A 10,461-nucleotide genomic window follows, 5' to 3' on the forward strand; every position below is an offset into this window, starting at 1 on the left:
ACTCTACTACCCAAAGCAATCTACAGATTCAATGCAATCCCTATCAAATTACCACTGGCATTTTTCACAGAACTAGGACAAAAAAATTTCACAATTTGTATGGAAACACAAAAGACCCCGAATAGCCAAAGCAATCTTCAGCACGAAAAATGGAGCTGGAGGAATCAGGCTCCCTGACTTCAGACTATACTACAAAGCTACAGTAGTCAAGACAGTGATCATGGGGACGTCATCAGAACTACCAGAGGACTGGCTGAAATACCAGTGTTCTGGCCAGCTTACAAATTAGAAATTATACAGAATCCAATTTTATTTTTTTGTTATGTAATATATATGTGCACTCCATATGTGGACTCTAAAAACATAATGAAATACATCAACTCTTCCCTCCCTGTACTTTTTCCTCAGCAGAATCTAGCAGCCTCTACTATGAGTCTTATCCTTTTTTTTTTTATTGTTTGTACCAGATCACAACCCCAGGGAACCTATGTATTTACAAATGTATATCTAGATTATAGTTTACCATTGTTCTTTTTCTTTGCAATTCATTCCGTCCACTTCTGGCATCAAAACCTCATTTTTCCTTTGGAGAAGTCCTTGTGATTCCGGTAGGCTGTGTGTCTCCTCCCTAGGCTGTGTGACTTGGGGCTGGCTAGACACAGTGTTTTATATATACTCTATATGTCTTAAGTACTTATTTCTCTGTTTTCCATCATTTTCCCTCCACATTTTAGTGTAGTTATTTTTTAATTGACATTTGTAATCCTTTCTTTTGTTTGACTTAGGTACTGTTCAACCGATCTTCTGAGTGCTTAATTTCAGCATTTTTAATTCTAGAAGTTCCTTTGGTTGCATTTCACAGATAATTTTTGCTTAAATTGTACATGTTGTCCTTTTTTTAATACATTAATCATAACTTTAAATAATAGTTTCATTGAGATATAATTTACTTTCCATATTATTTAAAGTGTACAATTTAATGTGTTATGCATCTACCACCACAATCAATTTTAGAACTTTCATCCACCCCCCCAAAAGAAAAAGAATCTATTATAGGTCACTCACTCCCCCATTTCTCCAAACCCTAGGCAGCCACTAATATACTTTGTCTCTACAGATTTGTCTAGATTGGACATTGCATACAAATGGAATCATACAATTACTTAGCATGTTTTCAAGGTTCATCCATGTTGTAGCATGCATCAGTACTTGATTTCTTTTTATGGCTGAATAATATTCCATGGTGTAGATATTTACTGTTTCATTTATCCATTCACAGTAAATGGCCATTTGGGGTATTTCCACTTTGGGGCTCTTATGAATAATGCTGCTGTGGTTGGATTTACGTGCAAGTTTTGTATGCAGGTCTAGATTTGTTTTTCAAATTAACAGACTATTTCGGAGCAGTTTCTGGTTTACAGAAAAATTAAGCAGAAAGGACAGAGTTCTCATACCTCCTTACCTCTCTACCCAGTTTCCCCTATTATTAACATCTTAAATTAGCGTAATACATTTGTTATAGTTAATGAACCAATATTGATACATTATTACTAACTAATGTCCATGGTTTACTTTAGACTTCACTCTTTGTTTTGTACATTATATGATTTTTGACAAATGTGCAATAACCTGTATCCACCATTACAGAATCATACACAGGAGTTTCTCTGCCTCTAAAATTCCGGGCTTCACCCATCCTTTTCTCCCTCCCCACAACCTCTGGCAACCACTGATCTTTTGACTGTCTCCACACTTTTGCCTTTTCCTAAATTTCATACAGCTGCAATCATATAATATGCACGTAGCCTTTGCAGATTGGCTTTTTTTCACTTAGCAATATGCATTTAAGCTTCTTCCATGTCTTTTCATGGCTACATAGCCTTTTCTCTTTATTGCTGAATGCTATTCCTTTGTACCGATATACCATAGTTTGTTTATCCATTCACCTATTGAAAAACATCTTGGTTGATTTCAAGTTTGGGCAATTATGAAAGAAACTGTTATAAACATCCATGTGCAGGTTTTTATGTGGATGTAACTTTTCAGCTCCTATGGGTAAATACCAAATAGCATGATTACTAGATCACTGTGTGGTAAAAGTATGTTTAGTTTTGTAAGAAACTGCCAAGTATCCTCCTAGCAACAAATGAGAATTCCAGTTGTTCTGCATCGTCAACAACTTTGGTATTTCAGTATTTGGATTTTAGACATTTGAATAGGTGTGTAGTGGTATCTCATTATTGTTCTAATTTAAAATTCCCTGATGACATGGAATGTGTAGCATCTTTTCATACGCTTATTTGCCATGTGTCTATTTTCTTTGTTTAATCATAGTTGTTTTATTTTTTAACCAAGGCCTACTAACTCTTGTCCTCCTGTGTCTATTTATATTGTCTTTTTTCTTTCTTTCTTTTTTTCTTTCTTGAGCTTTTGATCATTTAGTCTTTTTCCTGGTATGTCCAATTATTTTTTATATTAAAATGGGGCTTAACTTATTTTAGGAAACTATAAAAATACCTCCACATTCCAGATGTTCTTATCGTTCTCTTGAAAAGATTTACTTTTGCCCATGGCAGACAGTTATTATAGGGACTGGAAACCTTAGTCCATTCTCAGTTTGAGCTCATTCAAAGATGTTTTTCAGTCTGTGTGAAGGTCGCTCTATTTCTGTCTTGTCCTTCCTCTACAGGTGTTGCCCTTTGGTATTACCATGTGAACGTTTGGATTCTCCCTATTCCCAACTACCCTTGTATTTGTTAGGCTTTAAATGTAATGGTTCCCCCAGCCCTGTGAGACTAAGGATACGTGTAGCTTGTCATTCCATTAGTTGTTGCCTTTAGCTTGAGGTCTTGCCGTTTGGCTTCTGTGGTTAGAGTCTTTTGAACTCCTTGGCTTTTCAGCTCCTAGGCTGTATGAGTTGAATCAGCAAATGCCCCAAGGAGAAAAGCTGCACCAAATGTCAAGCTTGCGTCTGTGTTTCCCTTCTCTCCACAACTTGACCCACATGTCTCGGTGTCTCTCTAACATTCAGATGCTGATGAAGAGATGTTTTCTTACTTTATCCAGGTTTTCTAAAATTTCTTTAGACTTCACCTGACCTTATGTTATTATTGAAGTATCATCTCAATTATCCCTAGGAAGAAAATTTATAATTTTATGTTTTATTTTTTTATTTTCTATATTACCTCAGTTTCTGTAGAGACCTTTTACCTGATTCTTCAGTCTAGTTCCTGTGTTACCAGTAAGATGGAGATAGGTGGAGGCTAAGAATATTGGGGGGAAAATCACTGATGAATGATATGTCTCGTTCTTTTTGTTTTTCCTCTCCTTATTTACTCTGGCAGCCTACATTTGCCCTTCTTGATTTGACCCGGTTGCCCAAATAAGCAACCCACTCTGGCAAAGACCTGACTTTACGCTCATAAATGTCTGCATGTTAGGATTAGCTAGATGATGAACACCATGCCAAAGTTCTTTGTGTGACCAGTCAGAATGGCCATCATTAAAAAATCTACAAACAATAAATGCTGGAGAGGGTGTGGAGAAAAGGGAACCCTCCTGCACTGTTGGTGGGAATGTACATTGATACAGCCACTATGGAGTACAGTATGGAGGTTCCCTAAAAAAACTAAAAATAAAACTACCGTACGACCCAGCAATCCCACTACTGGGCATATACCCTAAAAAAACCCATAATTCGAAAAGAGACATGTACCACCATGTTCATTGCAGCACTATTTACAATCGCCAGGACATGGAAGCAACCTAAGTGTCCATCGACAGATTAATGATAAAGAAGATGTGGCACATATATACAATGGAATATTACTCAGCCATAAAAAGAAATGAAATTGAGTTATTTGCACTGAGGTGGATGGACCTAGAGACTGTCATACAGAGTGAAGTAAGTCAGAAAGAGAAAAACAAATACCGTATGCTAACACAGATATATGAAATCTAAAAAAAAAAAAATTGTTCTGAAGAACCTAGGGGCAGGACAGGAATAAAGACGCAGACGTAGAGAATGGACTTGAGGACACGGGGTGGGGGAAGGGTAAGCTGGGATGAAGTGACAGAGTGGCTTGGACATATATACACTACCAAATGTAAAATAGATACTAGTGGGAAGCAGCCACATAGCACAGGGAGATCAGCTCTGTGCTCTGTGACCACCTAGAGGGGTGGGGTAGGGAGGGTGGGAGGGAGGGAGACGCAAGAGGGAAGAGATATGGGGATATATGTATATGTATAGCTGATTCACTTTGTTATAAGCAGAAACTAACACAGCATTGTAAAGCAGTTACACTCCAATAAGGATGTTAAAAAACCAAAAAGTTAGACAGTAAAAAATTCAAAAGAATTGCCCACACTCCTCCAACAGATTCTCTAACATTTAGCAGAACAGAATTCACACTGAATCTGGTTTATGAGTAAAAGAAAAGTCAAGTTTAAAGTGGATCACAGATGACAACCTTTCTTTTCCATGTGCCTGCTTTGGAGCCATATTTATGCTGACCACTCAAAATCTTCCTCTTGAGTATTCTGTGATATATTAGAACCAGGAATAAGGGATGTTAGTGCTGGAAGGGTCAGCCAGTGGTCTGCGATTTAACTCACATATCCTTTCTGCACCAGGCTCTTTAAGATCATTGAGTTAGCCTAAGAATTTTGAAGCTGTAGAAGTCAAGACAGTACATTACAATATGCCAATATTACTATTCTCCTGCTCTGACATTCTCCACTGATGGACAGATGAAGGAGAAGGAAGGGCAGTCACCAGTAACTGAGAGCAAATAAAACTGGAATGTTATAATTCAGTATCATTTGAGTGACTGAATTGGCCGGCAGAGTGTTCTGCAGTTAAGGGTGAGGAAAGATTAATTCTGCACATGACACCACTACTGTATTTATACAAGTCTACTGGGACAGTTGTTTGCCTTGAGTTGTTTTCTTCATTCATTTCAGTCAGACAGTTGTGTTGACTGATTTTCCTTTTTGATGTATGAAATGACTGTTTGACTGAATTTACCATTTAATTTCCACTAATGCACTGTAAAAACAATACATTAGTCAACTTGGATTGGCAGGTATGAAAATGTTTACCCCAGAACTAGACAGAAATATAATATTTCCTTCTACAGAAATGTAAGTCATATGTCCTGGATTTTGGGGAAATGTTCCAATTTTAACTATTTTGCCATGTTTCAAAAATGTAGGGTCACTGATCCCATAGTAAAAATAAGAAGATCTGTGAAGTTCAGAAAAACATAGGTTTGTGTGGCTCTGATAATCACATAACACAAAAGAAAAAAATTTATGAGATAAATTTTACTGAGTTTCATACTTATCAAGAGGTGTTTCTATGTTAAACTTTTGAGTCTTATTCTAGAAGTTCTTTAGGAACAAACACTTCAAATATATTCATAGAAAACCCTCTTTATTTATAATTTCATTCTTCCAATATTTATAGTTACTACAACAGGCCATTTCTCTATGTCCCATCCCATGATTCTCTGCTCCTACTGAACATTTGGAAATTGGTGGCATGAGCAGGAAAGTGAAGCAGTTTTTGAGATTACTGAATAATGCTGATTTTATAAAGACTGCTTTCTTCCATAGTTGACAAACTTATGATGGTACCGATGGTTGGATACTACTCTTAGAGATGAAAAAGGTCTTAAGGAATCTTCCGTATTTCATTCACCAATCTGTGTTCTTGTTCAAAGCAAAATTAATTCCTTTCAAAATTAACATATTAGCTTAATAATAATTTTTAATCTTAAAATAATCTATCTGTAAGACTGGGAATTTTGGGTAGGAAGAAGTGACAGAAGATGGGACAAAAAGAGAATTCATAGAAAGACAAAACAGAATTTTTTAAATGGTGGGTACGAACTTCTGTTTCCAACTATATCAGTTTACCTTAGGAAAACACACTAGAAAGGCCAGATAAATCATAAGCAACATTTGACTGTGAGCGTTAGAAAGCTACTGAGGTAGCCATGACCTAGAAAAGTAAAATAGAGAAAGAAACTCACTGAAGTGAGAACAATATTCTGCACATGCGTTTCCAGCCCAGTCATTTAGAAACTACTGATGAAGAGCAAAAGTCTGAGAAACCAAATGTGGCTCCTAAGAGGTAGAAAAGCCAGTAGATCTTAGGACAATGTCATAGGACTAAGGAAACCAGAGTTGGAATTGAGAAATAACAAGGCAGCTATAATTTTAAGGACCAAAATCACAGAGAGAGTAAAGATTCAGAGAATGGAGCTGGATTCAGCAACAGTGTTCCCTTGCAGTATTTTCCATGTATAATAGGTAGACAAGACAAGATGCTAAGAAGTCAAACAAAAGCTAACTGAAGTCAAAGCAAAGACTTAGTTGGCTCATAATGCTGAAGAGACAAAATTGGGGTTCAGAACCTATGAAAGATTTGTGGCCCAATGGAAAACTAATGATATGAATTAGGACATCGGAAGTCTCTGCATATGTGTGTGTGTGTGTGTGTGTGTGTGTGTCTGTATCTGTGTGTACGTGTCTGTGTGTTAGGAAGGTTGATGCAACATCTACATTGAACCTTATAAAGAAGGAAAATGAGTATGAAGTTGGTCCAGTGACTGAGGTGATCTTCCCCTCTGCTCCCTACCTAAGAATAGGAAATTCTCTCCTCAAGAAAATACAGTTGACCCTTGAACAATGTAGGGGTTAGAGACGCTGACTCCCTGTGCAGTCAAAAATCCACATATAACTTTATGGTCGGCCCTTCTTATCTGTGGTTCTGAATCTAAGGATTCAACCAACCACAGATCATGTAGTACTGTATTACTTATTGAAAAAAAAATCCATGTATAAGTGGATCTGTGCAGTTCTAACCCAGGTTGTTCAAAGGGCAACTGTAATGTCATTCAGATTCTCTACAACTTGTCATATCCCAAGTCTGGTATTCACTGAAGAACCACCAAGACTACCAAGAAAAGGAGAATTAGAATAAAAAACAAAACAGAATCAGAATCATAGATGACCTAAACATTAAAGTTCATACATATTTTGGTAAATATTATCAAGTTCAAGAAAACAGATGACAAGGTGAAGAATTTAACTTGACAACTAGAAACTATAAACTGATTGAAGTTGAACTGATAGAATTAAAAATTATACGAAATTTAAAACTTGGTAGTGGATTGGACACAGGTAAAGAGAGGTAAGTGAACTGGAAGACAGAGTAGTAACAATATTAAGACTAAAGCAAGGGAAACGAAAAGAATAAAAAGTACACAAAAGCGCATTTGAGACATATGGGCCACAGTAAACGTTTTTATCATATGTGTAAACTGGAGTCCAAAGAAAAAAGGAGAGAGAGATTGGGATGAAAACAATATTTCAGAAATATTAACAGCTGAGAGTTCTCTAAAACTAAAAGGAATATATGGAGCCATAAATTCAATAAGCACTAAAAAAATGCAACAAGAACAAATACAAAGAAAACCACACCTAAGATCACCACAGTACAATTCATGAATAGCAAAGAAAAACATGACATCTTAAAAGCAGCCCGAAGAAAAAGACACAGATTACTTTCAAAGGAACAATAGGATTAAGATTACAATTTACTTCTCAGCGAAACTGACTAGATACTAGAAAATAATGGAATAACATTTTTAAGTGCTAAAGAAAAGAACTGCCCATTGGGAATTCTAGAGGCAGAGAAAATGTTGTTTGGAAGGAAAGATGAAATAAGGAAATTTGCAGACAAACAAAATTTAGAAAATATGTTCTCATCAGAACTGACTGAATTAAATTATAAAGGGAGACCTGCAGGCAGAAGGAAGATTATCACAGATGAAAATAAGGACTTTATAAAGAATTATGTATAACAGAAAGGATAAGTGGATAAACCTAAATAAAATCTAACAACACAAAAGGTTAATAATAAAATATATCAAAAATTAGAATGCATTAAAACAAATGGAAGAGGAAAAAGTAGTAAAAGAAATTTAAGATCTCAGCATTGCTTGAGAAGCAGTAAAAGACCTAATAAGTCATGGTACGTGTGTAACTGCTACTTATGTAAAAATAACAAGCTAATACAAGGGAAAATGGAATTTGAAGAAATCTCAAAGGAAGAAAGAAGAGCAAAAGGAACATAACAAGGTGGGACAAATAGTAAACAAGGAGTAAACGGTCTATAAGAAATTACATTAACTGTAAATACTCAAATTAAAGGACAAGGATTATTGAAACAAACAAAAAACCTAATTCTATGCCACCTACAAGAGACAAGAGTCAGATTGAAAATGAAAGGATTCAAAAATTATGTCATAACAACAATAAGTAAAATTGAAGAAGATTTTTTAATGTTAACATAGATTAGAAAGCAAAAGGTATCACTGGCGATAAGGCAGGTTAATAAAACCCACTGTTACTTTACAAGGAATATATTATAAGTCTAAACTTCAATGCAATATATGAAGGGAAATTCCAAAAATCTAAGTAGAAATAGAAAAATCTAAATTACCTAGATCAGTAACATAGAACCACAACAACAAATCAGCAGATTATAGAAGATCTGAATACCATCATTAAAAACTTTGGCCTAAATTTACATAAAACACTGCACCAACAATGATGGAATATATATATTACGCAGAAATTTTTAGGTGCACGTGGCACATTTATAAAATTGACTATATTCTGGTTATAAAACAAGACTCCGAATAAGCAAGAAATTTAAACCTATATAACCAATATTTTACCAAATAGTTGGATATTAAAAACATACTTCTGATCATTATGTAGGTCAAAGATAAAGTTGCAATGGGAATTAGAATTTTATTAATTCAATGATAATGAAAATATGCCATAACAAAACCTGTGGGTTGCAAATAAAGCTGTGGTCACAGAGAAGTTTATGTATTCCAGTTATACTCTCTAAGTGTAAAACGGAAAGGAATAAAGCAACTAGAAGAGAACCTATCACCCTGAGGTAGGCAGCTCCTGAACTGTACCTGGTGGGGAAGGCAGGGCAGAACTTCAGGAGGCCAGCTGAGAGCACGGTGAACACCATGTCAGGAGCAGTCTCCAAGAAAGAGAATTTAATGTACAAAGGGATGACTAAAATATATTTAAGAGCTGGCACCCTGACCCCTCTTAAGGATGACTTATGTTGCTGGGGAAAAAATAAGAAGTGCTCGATGTAGAAGGTGAATAGCTTTATAATTCCCAGGAGAATCTTGGTACCAGGACCACACAAGAAAGAACTTGGAGTCCCCGTGGCTAATCCAGCAGAGAGAAAAGGAGAAACAGAGATGCGAGAGAAAATAAAGGGAACTCTTGGTGCAATCTGGTGCTGCTGCAGGCCCAAGTCCAGGTATGTGCTATCTCCACATCTTAAATAAAAGCCACCATGTTCCTCAGTCTTTTAGGTACTTAGAATTTCTCTTTAGAACCTGAAAATGGGGTCAGGTTTGCTGTCTGCATTGCTACAGTACAAAATAGAGACAGGATGTTTGAAATAGTTCTCCATCTGGTAGAGGAGGCCTTGAAGCTGTGAGCCACTCGCTGCAAACCAGCAGGACATGAAGGATTCTTGAGAAGATCTGAAGCTACTGGGAGGCCTTTGAGGAGTTAAATCCCATAGTAAATACTGTACCTTCAATGGCCCCTTCTCCCTCTCTGTCCAGTCTTTCTCCACTCCCGTGGGGGCCCAAAGGGGTTAAATGAACACTCTTTGACTTGTACTTGGTGGTCCCAGAACTTGACTTGGGCTTGGAGACTTCCATGAAAAGTCTGCCTTCCATCTACTGGCTTGGGTTTCTTGGGCTCTCTGCTCCAGGCTAATCCCTTCAACCTGCTTTTCCCATTTCTGCCAATAATCCCCCTCTCCAGACCTTCCTAATGCTCTTCTGGGGTGGAAGGAGACTTACTGAGGGCAATGTTTATCTCTAGAGGGAGAGGTGACCACATGACTTCACACTGGTCGTCCCCTTGATTATTCACTTTCTGTCTAGATTAGTCGTGGGTGTTTGTGCACCCCAGCCTCACCCCCAGGAGGTTTTAGAACACTGTCCTTATCTCAGCACTGAGCCTCTGTCTAGCCTCCTTCCCTCTCTCTCCTTACCCATCTTTACCCACAGACTCGCAGGCTTTCTGCACCTCTGAGGAAGATAAGCACTTTACAGAACCTCTGCTACAGAACCAAACATATTGAAATGACTCTTTACGAAGATACTGAAACAACAGAAAAAGAATACATGAGGATTGTTTCTCCTGAGGGTTCAGTTACCTAGGGGGCCTTTAGCAAACTTTGATTGATAAATCTAACCTTTCCTTCCTTGGCAATAGTTGATCACACTGTGAGGAAAACAAGTTAGAAAATGGAAAAATAATATTTGGATTTCAACGAAATAATAAAGATGCAGGGACTATCTTTGACTTTTGCAAGGTGAGAAGAGAGTTTACGTT

The sequence above is a fragment of the Monodon monoceros genome, unplaced genomic scaffold (assembly GCF_005190385.1).
Source record: "Monodon monoceros isolate NGI ecotype Baffin Bay Population unplaced genomic scaffold, NGI_Narwhal_1 Super_Scaffold_12, whole genome shotgun sequence".
NCBI classification, from domain to species: domain Eukaryota; kingdom Metazoa; phylum Chordata; class Mammalia; order Artiodactyla; family Monodontidae; genus Monodon; species Monodon monoceros.